Source organism: Ascaphus truei, chromosome 11 (genome assembly GCF_040206685.1).
Source record: "Ascaphus truei isolate aAscTru1 chromosome 11, aAscTru1.hap1, whole genome shotgun sequence".
In the NCBI taxonomy this organism is placed as follows: domain Eukaryota; kingdom Metazoa; phylum Chordata; class Amphibia; order Anura; family Ascaphidae; genus Ascaphus; species Ascaphus truei.
Window position 1 is genome coordinate 3,670,358 of NC_134493.1, and position 23,495 is coordinate 3,693,852.

General features: G+C 45.9%; 3 non-coding genes across 3 annotated transcripts; 1 reads left to right on the forward strand and 2 right to left on the reverse strand.

Annotated features, from left to right (window-relative positions):
- Positions 1–19,633: 19,633 nt before the first annotated feature.
- TRNAF-GAA (transfer RNA phenylalanine (anticodon GAA)) lies at positions 19,634–19,707 on the reverse strand. Its single transcript has one exon. It is a non-coding gene; the product is annotated as a tRNA-Phe (tRNA).
- A 665-nt stretch (positions 19,708–20,372) lies between these two features.
- TRNAE-CUC (transfer RNA glutamic acid (anticodon CUC)) lies at positions 20,373–20,444 on the forward strand. The gene has a single exon. It is a non-coding gene; the product is annotated as a tRNA-Glu (tRNA).
- A 2,743-nt stretch (positions 20,445–23,187) lies between these two features.
- On the reverse strand, positions 23,188–23,261 carry TRNAF-GAA (transfer RNA phenylalanine (anticodon GAA)). The gene has a single exon. It is a non-coding gene; the product is annotated as a tRNA-Phe (tRNA).
- Positions 23,262–23,495: the final 234 nt, after the last annotated feature.

The window sequence follows — 23,495 nt, forward strand, 5'->3', positions numbered from 1 at the left end:
GTGTTGTGCTTCATCAGGCAATGAATGCCCAGGACACCAGGACTGTTTCCTCTGCACCTGAATACTGGATGTACTTACCCTTATATGGCTGAAAGTAGTCGACATTACACCCCAGGGTGTAGAATTGGTGCAATAGTTATTGACCTAAACTTAGGGCAAGGAAAAAGCATGCCTTATACAGTACATAACTAATCCTACTGTATACACTAATGTCCCTGTATCTTTTTTACTATCCCATAGATCCCATAGACGTTTGCCGCTTTGACATTTATGTATACAGTACATGTGTTCTTTTCTATACATTACTGTTCAAATCATTTAAGATTTTGAATTACAAGCCAGATATAAAAGTAAATACAATAAAACAAATGTGTGTATGTATCTATAATAAATCAGTTTTGACATTTATAAAAAAAAATATTATCCAATAAAGCCCAGGTACCTAAGTGTGTTGTCTAACGCACCCCCCTCCCCCCCATCCGTCTTCTTTCTCCCATCCATTGATAGGAGTCATATTATCTGTTCTGTACCCCATAAAACATTGTGCAAGTAAACAATTCAAAAATATAGATATTATCCATTTCTTTTTTGGTACAGTATTTAAAGGTCACGTTGCTTCCTACCTGCCATGATACAGAGTTAAGGTGGAGATAATTAGTCTCTCCGTACAGCGCCACACTTTTCCTATCTCTGAGATGTCCACGAAACTACCGGTTTCCTTCGGGAACTAATTCAAGTCACGCACAAACAAGTTTACATTTGTGTATTTATCTCAGTCTCTAAGGCGATTCCATGATGTCATTACAGAACACTGCTGCTGGCATCTCCTAGGAGGCTCAATGATGCTGTCTCGTGATGTCATAATAGAGAAATCAGTTACTTTGACATTTAATTTCAAGGGGTTGAGAAGTGGTTAACTAAAGTAGCAGTCATAAAAATCACAGCTGCTGTGATACATTGTATTACATACATTGGGTGACACAAGTACACATATGGACAGTGCCACTGACAGCAGTGGGATCAACATACTGTATCACTGGGTTCAAATGCATTGACTTCATGGCAAGATAAAGTATCACCCCTTATGTATGTCACATGTAAAATGCTGAGAAGTTACTGTGTATGTCAAACAGAATAAATAACACCACCTGCACGGATACAATCAGTCATTTGTCAGCTCCTACTAAGGCCAGGCTCAGTATTTCTCCTTTTTAAACACATTTGAAGCTCTCTCTCTGGGGTCTATGTATCAAGGCAATTTTGGAGCAAAACCCTGCACTTACTGTATTTACGGTATCTAAGCCTTTTGCTCCAAATTGAGCCCCATCTTCCTCAGCTTGTACATTGGGGAGAGTAAGTAGGAGGAGTTGGGGAGAAGTTACATGGTGCACAGATTATAATGAGATGTATCACATTCTGCGCCTGTCCCAGCTTGCACCTTGGGGAGAGTCAGTAGGAGGAGTTGGGGAGGAGTTACATGGTGCATAGATTATAAGGAGATGTATCACAGTCTGCGTCTCTGCCCCAGCATGCACCTTGGGGAGAGTCAGTAGGAGGAGTTGGGGGGGAGTTACATGGTGCACAGATTATAAGGAGATGTATCACATTGTGCGTCTGTCCCAGCATGCACCTTGGGGAGAGTCTGTAGGAGGAGTTGGGGGAGTTACATGGTGCACAGATTCTTTTGAGATGTATCATAACTTGCATTTCTCTGATACTTTTTTTTTTTTAACCTTTTATTTGCCCCCCAAAAATCCTCTATATCTGAAGTGCCATAAGTCTAACATACCGCGTCAGAAGTAAGAAACTGTTCTTACAGTATATATGCTGCGGCTCTGCTCCAAAAAATAGAGCCATGCGTCTAAACACAATTACTCTATGTTGCTGCATAGACCCTTTATGTCCTAATTCCAGCACTGGGGAAGTGTTCAACTCCATTCAAGGGCAGACTAAACTAAACTACTACTTTGGTACAGCACTGCACTTTGCTTTAATGCTTCAGACATACGCATTATGGGTATTGAATGGGTCCCCCTTCTTATTTGTGGGGGGATAGAGATAAGAGTCTTTTACAATGAGAGTGCTACTGGATTTATATTCTAAATAAAGTGACACCTCGCAGCCTTAATTACAATTTATTTTTGGGATGTTTTTTGTCAGTACACTAAAACCTCCTCTTGGATAGACAGGGATATTCTAGTAGCTGTAAGTTGTGCAAAAGCGTGCAGAAAGAGCCTTATCCGATTGGATTTCTAGGTTTTGCTCTTCTGTAAGTCCTTCTCGCATGTCCAAACCAAGTGGGCCGAGAGAGACCCATATCTCAACAAAACCCATATGAGTTTTATGAAGTATATATTTTTTGTTATATCCCCATTCTCTCTCTCCCACCACTACCCCATTCTCTCCCACCCCCACCCCCATTCCCTCTCCCACCCCTCCCCATTCTTTCTCTCTCCTATCCCCCTCCTCATCCGCTTTCCTCCCCTCCTTATCCTCTCTCCTACCACATCATCTCTCCCCATCCTATCTCCCCCTCATCTTCCCCCTTCTTATCCTCTCACTCCCCACTCCTCATCCTCTCTCCCCATCCTCATCCTCTCCCCTTCCTCCTCTGCAGGCTGCAGGCAGGGCTTGCGGACCCCCGGTTACCTGGCTGCAGGCAGGGCTTGCGGACCCCCCGGGTTACCTGACTGCAGGCAGGGCTTGCGGACCCCCGGTTACGTGGCTGCAGGCAGGGCTTGCGGACCCCCGGTTACCTGGCTGCAGGCAGGGCTTGCGGACCCCCCGGTTACCTGGCTGCAGGCAGGGCTTGCGGACCCCCCGGTTACCGGGCTGCAGGCAGGGCTTGCGGACCCCCTGGTTACCTGGCTGCAGGCAGGGCTTGCGGAACCCCGGTTACCTGGCTGCAGGCAGGGCTTGTTGACCCCCCGGTTACCTGGCTGCAGGCAGGGCTTGCGGACCCCCGGTTACGTGGCTGCAGGCAGGGCTTGCGGACCCCCCGGTTACCGGGCTGCAGGCAGGGCTTGCGGACCCCCCCCGGTTACCTGGCTGCAGGCAGGGCTTGCTGACCCCTCGGTTACCGGGCTGCAGGCAGGGCTTGCGGACCCCTCGGTTACCGGGCTGCAGGCAGGGCTTGCTGACCCCCCCGGTTACCTGGCTGCAGGCAGGGCTTGCGGACCCCCGGTTACCTGGCTGCAGGCAGGGCTTGCCCTTGGGCACCCGGTCGGCCCCGCACACGGTGAAGGTGTGAGTGTCGTCGCTCAGCCGCACGGTGACGCCGCGCTTGGGCCGTACGTGCAGCACCCGGCCCTGCATCCACACCAGGCCCACCTCCAGCCCGCCGGCTCCTTTCTACAGCCAGAAGGAACCGGCCGCCGTCGCACGCATTCCCTCAGCCGCCCGCTAACATCTTCACCGGCGGGGAGGTAACCTGGAAGCCGGGCCGCGCTGCAGGCCGATCTCCGGCGGCCGCCATGGTCGCCATGGAGACAGCAAAACTGGCGCGCCTTTTCTGACATTGACAGGGGACCAATCGCGGCTCCTGTACGAGAGCAGCAACCAATCATAGGAGAGGGGGGCTGGGCTGGTGACCCTGCATTAAACCCTTCCAGGCTGTTAGTGTGACAACCCTCTATAAAGACGTGTCTCTGTGTAATAAACCAATGTCAGAACAATACATGGCGCGCCTGTGTTTGTGTTTATTAAGCAGCAGTGTCACATATTCCAACATCTTGTTTTAAATGTCAGGGGTCAAGTCTGCACTATGTCTGCCCACCATACAGGGGAAAGTGGTTCTTGGGTGAGCCATACTCCAGCTAACAGTAAACAATAATAATAATGACAACAACAAATATAATAAAGTTAATAAATAATAATAATGCAAGATGAATAAATAAATCCTAATGAAAAAGAAATAAGTAGCACCAAACATAATGACAATAATTGTTTGATGTTAACATTTAATAATATGTAACGTATAAAGCAGCAAACCCCTACTCTCTCCACCAGAAGTACAATGCTAATTTCATTTAAAATAGATTTGAAGCAAAAGGTGACACTGTGCTCATTTGCATGTCATTTCCCAGAGTCCCTGGCTGCAGTGGAAGCTGGATGAGATAATGGTGAAAAGCAGGGTTGCAGACCTGTCTGAGACATGTGAATGTGCTCACAAGGGAGATTGTTATTTCTCTTTAGTTCATAGTCATTTTTAGAGCAAAGATCAGCAACATTTTGCCTAAGACGACATTGTTTAGGATATTTACTAAATTGTACTAGGTCTGCAAGGCACTTTACAATGCTGTACTGTAACTAAGACTCCTTACAGACTATTCACTTGAGTGGACCATAAAGTGTCTTATAGAGGGAACTCTAAGATGTCTTAAGATGCATTCAGATATATTATATGTAAATCTTTATTTATATAGCGCTTTATAAGAGAGGCAATACAGAACAGGGAATTATAGTACAATAAGTGCAACAATCAAAATCAGACAATAGGAAAGGAAATCCCTGGCCTGGAGAGCTTACCGTCTTAATGCTCGATCCATGGCACTCTGTTGTGTTTACGCTAATAACGGGACATTCCTGAAATTGGTACCTGACCCTGTGTGGTAGGCAGAGACACAGGGGCAGTGCCTGCCAATATCATAAAGAGCAGTGCACTTCCTATTTAGTAGAAGTGTGTGTCAGAGTTAAGAGTTCAGTCCAGAGTTAGAGTCTGCTGAGTCTGTCACCTGGCTGGCCCAGGGTGACAGAGAGAGCCTATATCAATTGGCCGTTGGAGAAGTGGAGCCATCAGCCTCTGAGTAGAGCTGATGCAACCTTAGTTAGGGAGGTGGACCAATTCCTCTCACCGTGTTTAGGGGGCGAGGGAAGAGCTAGCCCCACCCTGGGTGCCCTTGACCTGGGGTGGTGGCAGGGACACAGAGACCATCCTGAGGGAGAGCAGTCCTGTGTGGAGGAAGACACCCTGTACCTGATTGACAGTCTTGTTGCTGCTATGCTGCTGCTGTGAATAAAGAGCTGCGGCTGCTTTTAAAGATATACAGTGTGAGACTGGAATCTCTCATCCCCGAGGGCGGGGGGGGGACTCTCTGGAAGGATTCCACCCGTATTCCTGGGGCTCAGAGATGGAGGCGCTGCACCATTAAATGAGACGGAGGCATTCACCCCAGAAACCTGATCCTGTCATCCCCCATACCATCGCGGGAGACTCAGGCCCCCTGTTGCCAGAAGGTATGCACCACACTCAGACACGTAGCCAGACCCTAGTACAGAGGAGGGGGCCCGATCTGCGATTGGCCCAGGGAAGGGGGGCTACATTGGGAATGGATGTTACTTTTCTTCATATTAATGGGTATCCTCAAAGCTAATGATATGCCAAAATGACGTCCATTAGCAAAACTACAATTGTTTCTTCACTTTTTCTGCTTGATGAATAGGGTGACCAGATTTCGAAAATGAAAAACCGGGACACCTTAAAAAATAATTTATTAAACAAATTACATCACGTGACACCCCCCGTTGCCATGACAACAAGACACTCTGATGCCCCTGCAGTGTTAGTGTGTATAGAGGTGGGGGCTTTGCTTGGGCCCTTCAACTCTTACAGCCAGGGCATTATTGGCCAGGAATGCCCAGTTCGGAGGGGATTACTACTTCAAAATGTATTTGATTCGTAACAACATCAAAAAACTCTAATACCAATAACTAACAACCACAGACAATGGTAATCTAAACCATCAAATAAAATGTCTACGGCCCTTGTTCAAGCATGTTTGCGGTACTTACCAGATAAATCAGTGCCTGCAATCCACGACTGTATCCGCCTCTCCGAGCGTCTGTAAGCAATCCAGCGTTCCTGGTGTGTGGCTGAAGAGGTGAGGGACTCCCTCCTCTCAAACGGAAAAGAAGAGCAAAAAATAGAGTTGGAACATACCTATCATACAGGGATGAGAGTGAGAGACAGAGAATGAGAGAGAGACAGAGAATGAGAGACACAGAGGGAGAGAGACACAGAGAGAGAGACACAGAGAGAGAGAGAGAGTCAGAGAATGAGAGAGAGACAGAGAGAGGGACACAGGGAGAGAGAGACACAGAGAGAGAAAGAGAGAGAGACAAAAGTAATGTACTGTATAACCATTATACCGTACCCCCTAGTATTCGTGTAATCATTGTCCCACACCCCCTATTACTCACGCTTTGGCAATACTGAAATGTTCTTTTGTCATGCCAATAAAGCTGATTTGATTTGAGAGACAGAGACACAGAGAGAGACAGAGACACAGAGACACACACAGAGACACAGAGACACACAGAGAGAGACAGAGACACACAGAGAGAGACAGAGACACAGAGAGAGAGAGAGAGAGAGACACAGGGGCCTATTTAGTAAGCGTCGATAAGGCTGCGTCTATAGTATTTCAGACGGAGGGAAGGCGCACACACGCTGCAATACACTTGCTGAAGTCTGAGCTTTTTTATGGCTTTGCAGGGTATGCAGCGGGCGCGATTTGGGGGCGTGGCAATGAATATTTGGAGGCGTGGCAATAACGTTCCGGCGCGGACGTCACTTCCCTACCTCACATCCCGATCCACCGGCATTTTTTCAGATGCAGCATCTGAAGCACTGTGCAGACAAGAAGAAAAATGCACACAATGCGCACCAGAGATTAAAATATAGTAAATTATTTATTAATAAAACAAGAAATAACCGTGGGGGATCCAACCCCACCTCAGTACATATGCGTCACAGATCCGGGTTCGGTTACAGAGTGACCTGACATGTCACGACAGGTCACTGCGCGTATTCTGACAGGCTGAGACGGCGTTTGCAGGTAGGAATTTATATATACACTATATCTTCATCTCCTTCATAGTAATGACATTAAAAACACATTTATTCACAGAATTAAGTAGTCACTGTGTGGGATTAGTTTAAGATTTATTTATTAGATAATTTATCACTATGTAACACACTTTAAATCACAAATAAATAGGTATCACATTATTGCAATATATTCAGTTGTAAGATATTAATGTTATTTGTAACACACAGTAGATTAGAAACATCACAATAATTAAGTATTAAATGTAATATTTATTGATCCCTGTAGCACTATTACAATTTGTTGGCATGGTAATCTATAACAGGGGAGCGCAAACTTCTGAAGCTGCGTCCCCGCCTGGCCTCCCCCGGTCTTGCGCCCCCTCTCCTACCTGCCAGCTGCGGCAAATGACACTCCGGGATCGAGTGACGTCACATGACCCCACGGTGTCATTTGATGCCGCGTTGCCATGGAGACGTGTCTGAATCCCGGTCAGTGTTACTGTTGCAGAGGCCTCACGTGATCCCCGGCATTTCATTTAAATGCCTTGGGGAGGAGCGCGGGACCTATGCACCCGCCCGCGCACCCCCAGACAAATCTCCCGCCCCCCAGTTCATGCACCGCTAACCTATAACATTATGTGTGTGTATATGTGTGTGTAAATATATATATACACATATACACACACATATATATATATGTATATATATATATATATATTTATATATACATATATATATCTTCTTCTCTCCGAAGAAGACCGTTTTATATGTATGTATGTATGTGTGTGTGTGTAAATATATATATGTATGTGTGTATATATATATATATATATATATATATATATATATATATACACATACACATACGTATGTGTGTATATATATATATGTGTGTGTGTGTGTGTCATACAAGAATCTATTACTGTATTATCTAAAATCAGTAACACATGTGATCTATTATGCCATTACCAATTGGACTGTAGGACTATAAAACCATTACGAGTGAGTTGTAGCATTATCCCCTGATGAAATCGGCCGTGTGCTGAAGAAACGCGTAGGTACTTTCTTCTCGTTATTGCCACACTATCCGTCTTGACGCCGGAAGGGAAGTTGGTACGCAACCAAGACGAGACACCGGAATTACAGAGTGGAATCACAACTGCATACTACAGGTTGCCGGAGGACCACACTGCGAGGGGCGCAGCCTATCGAGTTTCCCGGTCATCGTCCAAAGTCTGGAGCTGCGGATTGACCACCGGATTACCACGGAGCACGAGCCTGTCTCATACAACGCTTTTACCAAACGGATGTTTGTGAGTTTGTTATTTTTATCTTGTCCAGGAAATGAAATTGTTAAACCAAATTTACACATGGAGCGGGCGCTTTCTCTTCTTTTTGTTTTGTTTAGATATCTATCGAGGAGGTGGTTGTTTCCCCGAAGAGAGCTGCCCGGGCTCCAGAGGATGCCCGAATTGGATCCTTTTATGATTGAGTTATAACATAGCTATTAGAGCTAGGTTTCTGGACTTTTATTGTGTTTAGGCAGAGTGTTTATTATTATTTTATTACAGCTACTTTTTAGTAATTGCACTGTTATTAATTCTGGCCATTAATTCTCACAGCCATTATAATCTCTCTCTAGCGACAACCAGATTGCTATATCAGCTATATTATTTATTGGTTATACCAGGGGAGCACAAGCTTTTGCAGCTCGCCTCCCTGCCTTCCCTCTGCTGGTGCTCGCGCCCCCCCTTACCTTGATGCGGCGTTACGTGACCTGCAGCGGCATTTGACGAGGGTGACGTCACATGACCCCGCGGCGTAATTTAACACCGCGTTGCCATGGACACGAGTGACGCCGGCAGAGTCAAGGTAAGTAATAGCATTGCAGAGGCCTCACGTGATCCCCCGGCATTTAATTTTAATGCCTCGAGGAAGTGCGCGGGGCCTCTGCAACCGCCCGCGCCACCCCCCCCCCCGAAAAATCTCCCCCCCCCCACTTTGTGCACCTCTGGGTTATACCATATATATATATATATATATATACACACACACACACACATACACACACACACACACACGTGTATGTGTGTATAAAACAGACTATATATATACATATAGTATGATATATATATATACATACTATATGTGTATGTATATATATATATAAATATATATATATATATATATGTATATGTATATATATATATATATATATATATATATATATATATATATACGACTATTAAGGTTAAAGATAATGGTGAAAGACAGGGTTGCAGACCTGTCTAAGACATGCAAATGAATATACAGGAATATTTACAGTATATATATATATATATATATATATATATATATATATATATATATATATATATATATATATATATATATATTGCGCGCGCACACACACATATATAACGTTTTATCCAACTTTTTCATTTATCATTTGTAGAGAAAATGAACATTGTCGCCAGAAGCGCTATTTTTTCAAAATGTAACATCTCTACTAGTGTAAAATGATACTTCATATAAAGCAGGTTATGGGACCCAGTATAAAATGACTATAATGTCTCTTATCACATCCCAGTATATGGATATCTTCTATTATCACAAGCTGCTAACATCTGACAGGACTCAGGGTCTGAGCCCAGAATGTGACATAGCGAACATTCTCATTCTAAATTTCAAAAAATATTGTGTTGATTTCTGACCTGACTGCCGTGGTTACAGCTCAACCACTCTGTTCTACTGCATGTCACCACTTTCTGCCACAACCAGCTGACGGTGGATCTGCAAGGAGTTCAACGCTCATTGGCATCAAATCTGTGGCTTGGTTAACGTATCATTTCTCCAGCTTTTTATTGTATTGTTTTTAAATAGATTATATTTATTTAGTTGAATAGATATTTATTTAGTTTAATAGATATTTATTTAGTTAAATAGATTATATTTCTTAGTTTAATAAGTTATATTTCTTAGTTTAATAAGTTATATTTCTTAGTTTAATAAGTTATATTTGTTAGTTAATAGATTATATTTGTTAGCACAGTAGATTATATTTACTAGTATTTAAGTCTCCCCCTCAGTGCCCCATTAGGACCCGTGCGCATATTTCACATCTTTTCGGAGTCACTTATTTTTTAGACCCTCGGAGCCGAAACCTAAAGGGGTCAGCTAAGAAAGTTCGGATCAAGAGGAGCCGCACAGTTTAAAGACAGAACATTTCCAAGGGAGATGGAGACAATTTGGGTAAGATCTGATTAAAGGACAACCTTTGGGGAAGGAAAGGGTGACGCGGGAGTGTAAGAGGGGGGTGAGAGAGCAAGGTGGTGTGTCAGATTGGGGCAGAGCAAGAGAACGCAAAAATGATGGGGATTTGCTGCACACCAAAAAAAAACAATTAGTGATACTTTTACCGGTGCCCCTTAGTCTCAGGGAAGACCGGCATTTCGTCCAATGTATACAATATGATTGATGGAAAAGGGCACACGGATTTGAATAAAAAAAGATAATTTATTGTGCCACAGACTACAATGTTTCGGCTGCTGGCCTTTCTTTACTGGCTTTAGTGGGTTTAGCCACTTTACCTGAGAAAGGCCAGCAGGCTGAAATGTTGTTGTCTATGGCAATGCAAGAGAAAAAAGGTTGGGGGGGTGGGTTCTCGCAAGGTCGCCGACCCATGGGTGAGTGTCCCCGGTGGCAACTAGTCCTGGACCCCGGGAAAGCTGTCTGTAGCCCATACAAGCTGAGTAACATGTAGAAAGGACACATGTATGTTCAGAATGAGTTAGCATGGTATTTTGAGAGGCATCATAGCAGGTCAGTGCAAGTCAGTGCAGAGCACTGCAAGGTCAGTCAATATGAGGAAGGGTCCAATGGAGGAGTTGGAGGGTCCCAGAATATCTCTTAAAGCAGGGGTGCGCAAATCGAGGGGTGCGACATTTTCTTGGGGAGGAGGGGCTCGGCGCTTACAGTGGCCCCTCGCTCTTCCCCACAGCATTTAAATTAAATGCCGGAAATCGCGCGCAAGGCCTCTGTAAGTTCCCTTTCCTTGTCTCCGGCGGCTTCTGGTCGGCATTGCCATAGCAACGTGATATCACATGACGTCGTTACATCAGAACGTCGGAGACAAGGTGGGGAGGGTGGAGGGGGGAGCAGGGGAAAAAGGTTGCGCAACCCTGTCTTAAAGCATTGTTTTGCATACAGATCAGAGGCGAAGAATGGATATGGATATCCGATGTGAAGGAGGAAATAATACTGAGATCACTACCGCTAAGACCGATTCGATGGAAGAAGGTGAGTGATGAAATAGCCGTCACTGTGTAACTCTTCCAATTACCTGCAACTTCATGCAAAGAAATAGCAACGCTTGTTTTTAACGCATTAAGCGCCTAATGGGGAATTCAACTGCTGAGAGTTTAAGGGAGTTACTCACCAAACTCAGCGACGTTTCTGTGTCTCTGTGATAACTCCCCCAGGACATGCTTGAAAACCAGAGGTAACTCAATGTATTTTTGATAAATAGAAACATGACCTTCTGGGGAGGGGTATATAATGGGTACTGGGCCTGGTGAGGTGGGTATAACGGGTTCTGGGCCTGGTGAGGTGGGTATAACGGGTACTGGGCCTGGGGAGGGGCGTATAGCAAGGTACTGGGCCTTGGGAGGGTTGTATAACTGGGTACTGGGCCTTGGGAGGGTTGTATAACTGGGTACTGAGCCTGGGGAGGTGGGTATAACGGGTATTTTCCCTGTGGAGGGCGATATAACGTGGTATTGGGGAGGGGGTATAAGTGGCACAGGAGCTCTTGCGATACAGAGTATCACTGTCCCTGGTTACAAACACTTCATGTCTCCTGCAGACGACGAGGCGGGCTACGAGGCGGACGACGAGGCATACGATAAAGCGGGCGTCAAGTGGTGCGAAGAGGTGGGCTACAAGGCGGCCGATGAGGCAGACGACGAAGCGGATGTCAAGTCTGGCGACGTGGTGGACGATGGCCTAGGTGAATACGAGAGGTGTGGACGGATCTGCTGCTTCACCTTTTTTAGGCGGAGGAGAAGACCCCGGGAGCAGATAGCAGAATACGAGAGGTGCGGACAGATCTGCTGCTTCACCTTTTTTAGGCGGAGCAGCAGACCCCGGGAGCAGGTAGCAGAGGAGCCAGGGCGTAGATACAGGGGTATTCTAGGGGCCCTGAGAAGTTGGTTTGACCGCAGGAGAGGCAGATAAGATCAGGAAGGCTGCGGGAGGGGCAGGTACTAGAGGGAGATTGGGATATTGGGTGTGAGAGGGTGAGAGAGAACAAGGAGCAGGGCCGGAGCACGGGTTTCATGCGCCCGAGGCAAAACTTAAAATTTGTGCCCCAGTTGTATAAAAAATAATAAGATAAATAAAATAATAAAATAAACAGTGGCGTAGCTATCGGGGCTGCAGGGGGTGCGACCGCACCCCAGCGCGATGCAAAATAAAAATAAAAGGGCGCCAAAATACTGGATAAAAAAAAGAATAATAATTTTTAAAAAAAGATAAATAAATTAGAAATAATAAGAGGAAAAAATAATAATGATTATTAATGCGCCCCTAGGACCTTTGCGCGCTAGGCGACCGCCTAATGGCCGGCCGGCCCTGCGAGGTATGCGGGAGGAAAAGGGGTGAATGGGATAGATATGCAGGGGGATGGGGGAGCAGTTGAGTTATACACAGGGGCACAAGGGCCCCATCACCCGCATCTCTATATACTGAGTGTGCCCCTGTGTATAACAACGCTGATCTGTGCTGTTCCATCTGATCTCACTGCGCAGTGATCCAGGGACCCTCCGATCGCCATTTAATGGGGTCAGGAAGGAATTTTTTTCCCCCATTGCACAGCAGGGGTTATGTTTCGCCTTCCTCTGGATCACAGCAACAAACTGCCCTTTGTGCATGAATTATCAGTGAGATCTTTATACACCCTGCATTAGTCTTCACTCCTTTGCTGCTGGAGGGGCCTGCAGTGCATTGCTCTGCGTGTTACTATATCGCTCTGCAATGTGCTGCAGGCCCCTACCAGCAAAGAGATTAATTATTTAAATAAAATACTCTCTTTAATCCAACCTATGTGTAGTGTCTTTTCTATCCGTTGTATCTATTGCTAACAGCTCAGTGATTCTTCCCCAGGTCGCTGCACTAGTGTCACACTGCCAAGCCGGGTGTGAGGGAGATTTATAGGGTCACATATACACTTCTGCCAAAACACGAGTGCAAACAGGGAGCCCCTCTGATCTCATATCTTTTATAACACAAAACGGTATCTAAAAAGGTAAAAAGAACATACATGGGATTCTGCTACAAATATCTCTCTAATTACAAACCAATTAGCAAATCATTCAGATTAGAGTCGAGCGAAAAGAAAGGGTTAAGTATCTCATGTACAGTATATGCAGTGCAGGCTGTTCTGCGCATTACATGCAGGGGACAACGTTTAGGGGATATAAGTAATGCTGATCTCAGAGCTGACCGGCTGACCTGCTCTACCGGCTGACCGGCTGATCTGCTCTACTGGCTGACCGGCTGACCTGCTCTTCTGGCTGACCGGCTGACCTGCTCTACCGGCTGACCGGCTTGACCGGCTTCCCTTCTTCCAGCTAACTGACCTGAATTGTGGCCCCTGTATCTCCCAATTAAACGTTTTATTGGCATATTCTTGTTTGACTCGTTCTATACAGACATTTTCTATACATTCATTGTGGGATTTGATAACATCTGTAAGATCTCTCAGAATATCACATTCTGTACGTTTGTGCTGAAGATTTTTCCATTCTCAATTTACTTAGGGGCCTATGCAGAGAGCAGCGCTGGAAATAATTGGAATTGGTAATAAATTGTACCTGTAATGGCGTGATTTTATCTCCATATGCAGAAAGGTCAGAAAACTGCATTTAAAATCATGCTTGATTATGGAGAGTTTCAACCGGCGAGATGCGCGCTGGTGAAACATGTTTGAAAAAAAGCGCGTTTTTTTTTTTTTCTTTTCACTCTCGCCGGTGAGCTCCAGTTTCCTGCCAACTTTTGTTGGCGGAGCTAATTGTAGAATTTCTCTCCATTTTAATGGCGCGAACAGCCGCTAGATGGCGATCGTGCCTTTCTGCATACAGCCCTTTTCAAAACAGCCGTGCAGCGAGTTCTACTAAAAAAAAAAAAAAATGGCGCTTTTTACTCAACTCGCCATTTCCAACCTTATTATAGCCATATAGCGCTAAAAAACGCCGAAATTTCCGTTCGCGCTGCTCTCTGCATAGGCCCCTTAATATTAGTTTTTGGCTTCAATTATTTATATCGAGCCCAAAATACCTTTATACAGAATGCTGTTCCCTTTATCCCACAAATGCTGCTTCATTAAAGCCCATGGGTGGCACTTTGTGCATTCTCAAACTTTTAGGCAACATCCCTAATTTCCAAAAGTGGGATAAAATCTGTGCATATTTAAATGGTTAATTTTTCCATTTTTCCATTGTGACAAAATATCAATTTTCTCACTCAGACTACAAAATCCCTCCCCAAATATATCCGTTTCACATAAAAGTGTGTGTGCGTCTCCTTCCGCCTAACTGGCACGTCGTCCTTACGGGCGCCACTCCATGTAACTCCACGCTGCCCTCCAGTGGTAAAAGAAATAAGATACATATACGGTACTCGTCTGGCAGCTGCTCCCGTATAAGGTGGGTAACTCTGTATTAGGGGTCTAGTTATACTTATGTCGGATAGATGAGGAATTTATATTCCTAACGGGTTATTGTGAGGGGCCTTAGATCTTATCCTATATGCACGCAGCCCTCGCCTCTCTGACCTTGAACACGTACTTCAATCTGATTTTTTGAGACTTGAAACTGGATTTCCCAAAACAAACTGATTTTAAACACTGACAAGACTGTAACAATGGTATTTGGGAATAGAGCTAAATTGCTAAAGCTGCCAATGACAGAGCTTCAGATAAAAACCAGCTCTAATACCATCCTAGCCCCTGTTACTTGTTTGAAATATCTGGGCATATAGTTCAACTCCCATTTAACATTTGGGTTGCACATTGATACCCTGACATCCAAATCCTATGCCAAACTAGGTGTACTTTACAGGAACAAATCCTCCCTAAGGCCCTCATGCAGTAATCGCCTACAGCGATTCAGTAAGCCCAGAGAAGCTGGCGATTACACTGGCGACACACTTTATTCGAGCTCGGCTAGTCCCACGAATTCGGGTATACCCGGGTGTATTGAGGTTTGTGACTGTTTTCTGCCCGAGTGCATTGAGGTATTTTCCAAGCAGGGATTGAAGCATTTTATTCCCGCTGGCTGCAATACTGCACAGTATATATATATATACTGCATTACAATTCATGAATTTATGCCATCTGGTAGACACGCGAAGTATTGCAGCCTATTAAATCCTAATCATTATCATTTAACAGATCAGCCGCCCGTCAGCCAGGCATGAACCCAGGCTGGGAAGGCAAACGCAACGGGGCTTGCCAGAGGTGAGGAGCGGCGCATTCCAGGTATCTGCCAGGTACATACTGGGTATTTGCTCGAATAAAGTGTGTCGGTGCAGTAGAGCAAAAATAACCGTTTTTTTTTTTGCCGGAAAATAAATAAATAAATCAAATCTGCAGACGCGCGGTGATAAGCCACTTTTCGGCACTGATCGCCAGTTTTTCAAACACGCTCAATTCTATAAGCTCTGATCAGCTTATTGCGGCTGATTGCCACTTTAAAATTGCTGTTTCTTCTCCAAATTGTCCCGCCACAAAAGTTGGCAAGAAGGTGGGGTGAAGCTGCGATGAAAATAACATGCATGTGTCCCAGAGCTGATATTCATTAATATCAGCACCAGAGACCCCCGGCATGAATCCGATGCATAAAAAATGCATTTACAGGCAACTTCATTACCGCCAAGGCAATGAAGGGGTTATACACCCGTGCCAGGCTTATTGTGGGTTGCGGGGGTGGGTGAAGGTGGTATTTGGCCCTGGGTGGGTGTTTAGGCCTTGCCAGGGGGTTGGGGGATGACTTAACCTCTTCTTTAACTTAGCGGTTAATACCGCTAAGGTAATGAAGGGGTTAACCCCTCCCACTACCCCCCCACCCGGTAGGCCTAAACACCCATCCTTGGGGCCAATACCCCGTTCACCCACCCCCGCTACCCACAATAAACACAAATACACATAACAGCCCCACTGGCCACCTCCTAGGTCCCTAATAAACCATTACAATATTCATAAAACCATTATTTTTTTTACACCCAGGATTATTACATGGGATTAGGGCTATGTTATTCAGTGAGGGGTTGTATGTTTGTATTCGTAGGGACAGGCAAGGCCGGAGCCAGATGGGTTCTCCTGCCTCTGTCCTCCCTGTCTCCTGACCCTTCCTGTAGCCGGACAAAGAAGAAGAAGCAGGCACATGGTCTTACTCAAAGGAGGTTTAATATGCCATAAAGTCCAACGTTTCGGCAGTCAAATACTGCCTTTCTCAAGGTGAAGGCTGCCAAACACAAGAAAACAGTCAAAATATATACCACCCCAATACTCACCCCTCCCCGCTCTGCCACATAACCAGGATGCTGACGCCCACCTGATGACGTCAGAGCTAGCATATGGCACCCCCTAGTGACGTCAGACGTCTAGGTCTAAATCCCTGGCAATACAGCATAGAGCTGTCTTGGAGGACTGCAGCCACAGCCACACCTCTCCCCAGACTGAACACTTCCCCATGTGTGGCTGTGGCTGCTGTCCTAAAAGACAGCTCTATGCTGTATTGCCAGGGATTTAGACCTAGACGTCTGACGTCACTAGGGGGCGCCATATGGTAGCTCTGATGTCTTCGGGTGGGCGTCAACATCCTGGTTATGTGGCAGAGTGGGGTGGGGTTGCATCCCTTGTTTTTATGACTTTCTAATAAAGATAGATTTCTGCCAGACCTGCCTCTTCTCTGGATCATGGTGCGCTGCACTTTCTCTAGGGTATGGGAGACTGCCTGACGGGTGGCTGGGTTATGGGAGACTGCCTGACACTTTTATGGGAGACTGCCTGACACTTTTATGGGAGACTGCTGACACACTTTTATGGGAGACTGCTGACACTTGGGTTGGGTTATGGGAGACTGCTGACACTTGGGTGAGTGGGTGGGTTATGGGAGACTGCTGACACTTGGGTGGGTGGGTTATGGGAGACTGCTGACACTTGGGTGGGTGGGTGGGTTATGGGAGACTGCTGACACTTGGGTTTTATGGGAGACTGTCTGACACTTGGGTTGACTGCCTGACACTTAGACTGCCTGACACTTGGGTGGGTGGGAGACTGCCTGACACTTGGTGGGTGACTGCCTGACACTTGGGTTGACTGCCTGACACGTGGGTGGGTGACTGACTGACACGTGGGTGGGTGACTGACTGCCTGCCACTTGGGTGGGTGGGAGGGAGACTGCCTGACACTTGGGTGGGTGGGAGACTGCCTGAAACTTGGGGGGGTGGGTGGGAGACTGCCTGACACTTGGGTGGGTGACTGCCTGACACTTGGGTTGACTGCCTGACACGTGGGTGGGTGACTGACTGCCTGACACGTGGGTGGGTGACTGACTGACACGTGGGTGGGTGACTGACTGACACGTTAGACTGCCTGACACGTGGGTGGGTGGGTGACTGACTGCCTGACATATGGGTGGGTGACTGATTGACCCGTGGGTGACTGACTGACACGTGGGTGAGTGGGTGAGTGGGTTGGTGTCTGTATACATTCTGTCACTGATACACATAGACACTGGGAGGGGGCAGTCACACACACACTGGGGGGGCAGTCACACACAAACACAGAATGGGAGGGGGCAGACACACACACACAGAGAATGGGAGGGGGGCAGACACACACACACAGAGAATGGGAGGGGGCACTTACACACACTGGGAGAGGGGCATCACACAGTGGGAGGGGGCAGACAGACACACACACAGACACACAGACTGGGAGGGGGCAGTCACACATACACACAGACTGGGAGGGGGCAGTCAAACATACACTGGGAGGGGGGCAGTCACACACACACAGACTGGGAGAGGGGCAGTCACACACACACTGGGAGGGGGGCAGTCACACACACACTGGGAGGGAGGGGCAGTCACACACACACACAGACTGGGAGGGGGCAGTCACACACACACACACACTGGGAGCGGGGGCAGTCACACACACACTGGGAGGGGGGCAGTCACACACCCACACTGGGTGGGGGGCAGTCACACACCCACACTGGGTGGGGGGGCAGTCACACACACACTGGGAGGGGAGGCAGTCACACACACTGGGAGGGGGGCAGTCACACACACACTGGGAGGGGGGCAGTCACACACACTGGGAGGGGGGGCAGTCACACACACACTGGGAGGGGGCAGTCACACACACACTGGGAGGGGGGGCAGTCACACACACACTGGGAGGGGGGCAGTCACACACACACTGGGAGGGGGGGCAGTCACACACACACTGGGAGGTGGGGCAGTCATACACACACAAACTGGGAGGGGAGGCAGTCACACACACACACTGGGAGGGGGGGGCAGTCACACACACACACTGGGTGGTGGGGCAGTCATACACACACAAACTGGGAGGGGAGGCAGTCACACACACAGACTGGGAGGGGGGGCAGTCACACTTGCACAGACTGGGAGGCGGGCAGTCATACACACACACACAGACTGGGAGGGGGGCAGACACACACACACAGACTGGGAAGGGGGCAGACACACACACACACACAGGCGACATGGGGCTTACCTGTAATGCCACTGTAGGGAGCCAGAAGTAGTGAGGCTTTTTTCCAGTCTGCCGGCAGTTTCAGTTGCCAGCTGTGAGCCTTCCTTCTGGTGAACACACACACACACACACACACACACACACACACACACACACACACACACACACACACACACACACACACACACACACACACACACACACACACACACACACACACACACACACACTACATCCGTCCCCAATACTAAGCCCCGCCCCCGGCAAATCCTGACCTCCAACCAATCCCCTGCTTCTACTCTAAAGCCCCGCCCCCGGCATCCTGCTATTGGGGAAAATAAATAAATACGGCCGCCGCATCCTCCTCATGCCGCCTCCGCGCACCGCCGCCGCCTCACGCACGGTACCAGTCACCAGGGGCAAAACCCGGGACATTTCCGGGACGGACTGTCAACCGGGACAGCACAGAAAAAAACGGGACTGTGCCGGCAAAACCGGGACGAATGGTCACTCTCAACACATCCAACTTTGCTGCCATTTGCTCATTAAATATTTTGACCAACACCAGTCTGTGATCTGTTGATGTTTAATGCTATGGTCACAAGCACAGCAGTATCGCCAATAATGCAAGACGGTTTTATGTATGTCTTCTTCGCGCTGAAGCGGGTGTCTCTTGGAGCTCTGGTGGAGGAACTATTCACCTGTCTTGATGTCTCAGAGCTTTCAGAGAGTAAAAAACCTAGCACTAGTTTAGTTATTTTGATGCCCGCCTCATATAAACAAAATACAGCACACAACCCACTTTGCTTGCTCTCACTTATTGTATCATTTTGCCAATACCTATATGTGCAACACTGATTTTTAATGCTATTGTTTCATACGTTGCATTCTTTCTTTGGAATCTCTTATAAAATGGTTGAACTGAATCAGAAGTCATATGGTGACAAATTATTATTATGATTCTAAATAATGAAAAGGTTGCTCAATAAACCGCTGCTGGTATTGACAAAATCATCTGCCGAAACCCGGGATCGAACAAGGGACCTTTGAGATCTTCAGTCTAACACTCTCCCAACTGAGCTATTTCGGCTATGCATGATTTTTGGACAGGTGTCTGGAGCGGATCTGAAGCAGAATGTTAGAGATAGGCCAGATAAGCTTCCTTGAAAAGGTGAATTTTCAGAGAGTCTGGGGGAATACAATATAAGACTTCATGGGAATAAGTGCAAACTGTAAACACTGTACAATCTGGGGCATCCCTTCAATCTAGTACAATCTAGTACATATTATAATACTTGAAACACTTTAAAATGTTGATTTTTTCCTTTTCTTGTTCACTGTATTGGCAAACGCAGCAAGGTAAACTAAAGAGAGTATTTGCTACAATCAATAGCACTAACAGGCTTCAGTGAAGTCATCATATCAATCAGTGATCTCATGTAAAAGTAGAATGTCTGGAAGGCCTTGCCCTACTGACCACACACCAAAAAACTTGGAGAATGCGGGCATCGATCCCGCTACCTCTTACATGCAAAGCAAGCGCTCTACCATGTGAGCTAATTCCCCTCTCACATGGAAGTGCGTCAGTGCTGGCTGCTTCACTTTCTGCAGGGCAAATCTGGCTGGGAACTTGCACTGCTGAATCCCAGTTATCAGACACAGCTGAATGTCCAGGGCTGTGGATGATTGGGTGAGAAGGAGAGTTGAATCATCGGAGCCCAGTAAGTAGACCCTTGGTCGCCATACTAGGCATCTTCCCTGGTTGTCTAGTGGTTAGGATTCGGTGCTCTCACCGCCGCGGCCCGGGTTCGATTCCCGGTCAGGGAAAGAAAGCTTTTGTTTTGAAAACCCAATCTGATTCTTTTTCTGTTGATATCTTAAGTTACTGTTGACAGAAATGTCATTTTATTTCCCCCCATTGATTTTACATTTGCGCAAACCCATCTCTTGCTAATTCAATTCCCAAAACAGAAAGGATAATGGAAGTGACTTTAAGAATTGTATTCATTGCGCATGTCAATTGAAATATTGCAAGAAGAGAAAGCGCTAGTCGGGGAAAGTTATACATACACACCTACATACTTATGAACATAAATTGCTTCAATATCATTTCTTAGCCGACATTTTGGTTTTATTTGAACATTTGTAGTAATAATAATCATACTCAATCAATGTATTATATTATGATGATTTCCAGTCACCAGGACTCAGGACGAGATTGCCACGACCATTGAGTACCGCCACCTACCCCATCACACAAACACACACACACACACACAAAAAATGTATATTGGTAACAATAATTTAAAAAGGGGGAATTAAAATGGCCGAAGTGGGCAATGTATAAGTGTATACAGATCCATAAACCGACCCCTGAGCATGTATATACCTATTAGCATGTACAGTGTTGTTTGTTACAGCGGTTTCCAAATTATTTCCATTTGAAAGATTTCATTTTTCTGAAATGGTGCAAGCAAATTGTATGAAAATTGAACAAAAGTTACAAAAGAATACATGGATGTTTCGTATCCAGAGTCAGGTGGATGAGATGAGATGGGGACATGTTCATATTGTAACTGTACATTACTAAAAGAAGGCTTTTTTTCTATACAGATAAGGTGTTTTAAAAAAACATGCAATACACACTCAGACACACAAATGCAAAATGCACACACAAAAGCAAAAAAGATGGTCCTGCAAACACTAATTAACACCAAAGGGATGTGCCTATTGCTAAAATATGAGCAGCAGTAGCAGCAGCTGCGGCGGCGGCGGCGGCGGCGGCACCCTGATATCTATGGATGGGACTGATACCCCCTGCAGACACAGGCACACACGCGCACACACGCGCACACACGCGCACAGAGGGGTCTGTAGTGTGACAGGGCACGCCAGCTTCGCCACCAGGCACTCCTTCTTGAATTAAAAAAAACCTATCTCCTTACCTCTTTGTGGATGCCCCCTCTTTACCAACAAGAGGGACAGGACCAGCTCTCCTCAGCTTCCATTTCCCCTTCCTTTCCTCTCTCACTTGAAAACTTTCTACCCCTGAGAGAGTGGGTGGGAGGGAGATAGAGCAAGAAACAGCGCCCCAAAACCTGTCCCATTAACAGCAGAAGCAGCAAAGGCTTCTGTCCCTCTGCTCCTCTCCTCTCACTCCATTCATTTGCATGGGAGGGAGGAGCCTCTCTCTCTCTCTCTCTCTCTCTCTCTCTCTCTCTCTCTCTCTCTCTCTCTCTCTCTCTCTCTCTCTCTCTCTCTCTCTCTCTCTCTCTCTCTCTCTCTCTCTCTCTCTCTCTCTCTCTCTCTCTCTCTCTCTCTCTCTCTCTCTCTCTCTCTCTCTCTCATGATGTCACAATGTGTCTCTAACATCACAGACATATGCTGACATCATCACACAGGCTGACTGGCCATTAAGAGACAGAAAGGCAGATAGAGACACACTGACAAATGCATACACTGAAGGCACAGGCAGCATGCAGCTTCTGCACCATAAAAGTACATTTGAATCAAAAAGAATGATGATGTCTTTTAAGTGTGGCTCTATTGAAGTTTTGGGGTTTAAGTGTCAAGACAATCTTGGCAAAAAACGGAGGCATCATTTTCAACCATTTCATCAATATGTGCTTTTAGATGACACTATCCTACATTCTGCATGGATTTAATAATAATAATATTATTAATATTAATAATAATAATAGATACCATGGGAAAATAATAGGAGAGAGACATAGTGGGAATATTATCCAGTTTGTCACCATAAGGGGAATATACATAGCGCTTCACAGCAATAATACAAGTGACAAAACTGGAATATAATAAATATATGCCTAGGGATACAGTATCCTACAGTACATCTGTCATGGATATAATAATAAGAGACATCATGGGAAAATGATAGGAAACATAATGGTAAAAAGCGCTACAGACATAAAAGGAAACATCCGGAAAAAGAGTTGCTGCTCCCCCGAAGAGCTTACAGTCTAAGTCTATACATAACAAGATACTATGTGTATCCATTTTGTGACCATTTCTGTCATTAGAAAATAGAAACAACATGCAGAACACATCCAACTTTGCTGCCATTTGCTCATTAAATATTTTGACCAACACCAGTCTGTGATCTGTTGATGTTTAATGCTATGGTCACAAGCACAGCAGTATCGCCAATAATGCAAGACGGTTTTATGTATGTCTTCTTCGCGCTGAAGCGGGTGTCTCTTGGAGCTCTGGTGGAGGAACTATTCACCTGTCTTGATGTCTCAGAGCTTTCAGAGAGTAAAAAACCTAGCACTAGTTTAGTTATTTTGATGCCCGCCTCATATAAACAAAATACAGCACACAACCCACTTTGCTTGCTCTCACTTATTGTATCATTTTGCCAATACCTATATGTGCAACACTGATTTTTAATGCTATTGTTTCATACGTTGCATTCTTTCTTTGGTATCTCTTATAAAATGGTTGAACTGAATCAGAAGTCATATGGTGACAAATTATTATTATTATTATGATTCTAAATAATGAAAAGGTTGCTCAATAAACCGCTGCTGGTATTGACAAAATCATCTGCCGAAACCCGGGATCGAACAAGGGACCTTTGAGATCTTCAGTCTAACGCTCTCCCAACTGAGCTATTTCGGCTATGCATGATTTTTGGACAGGTGTCTGGAGCGGATCTGAAGCAGAATGTTAGAGATAGGCCAGATAAGCTTCCTTGAAAAGGTGAATTTTCAGAGAGTCTGGGGGAATACAATATAAGACTTCATGGGAATAAGTGCAAACTGTAAACACTGTACAATCTGGGGCATCCCTTCAATCTAGTACAATCTAGTACATATTATAATACTTGAAACACTTTAAAATGTTGATTTTTTC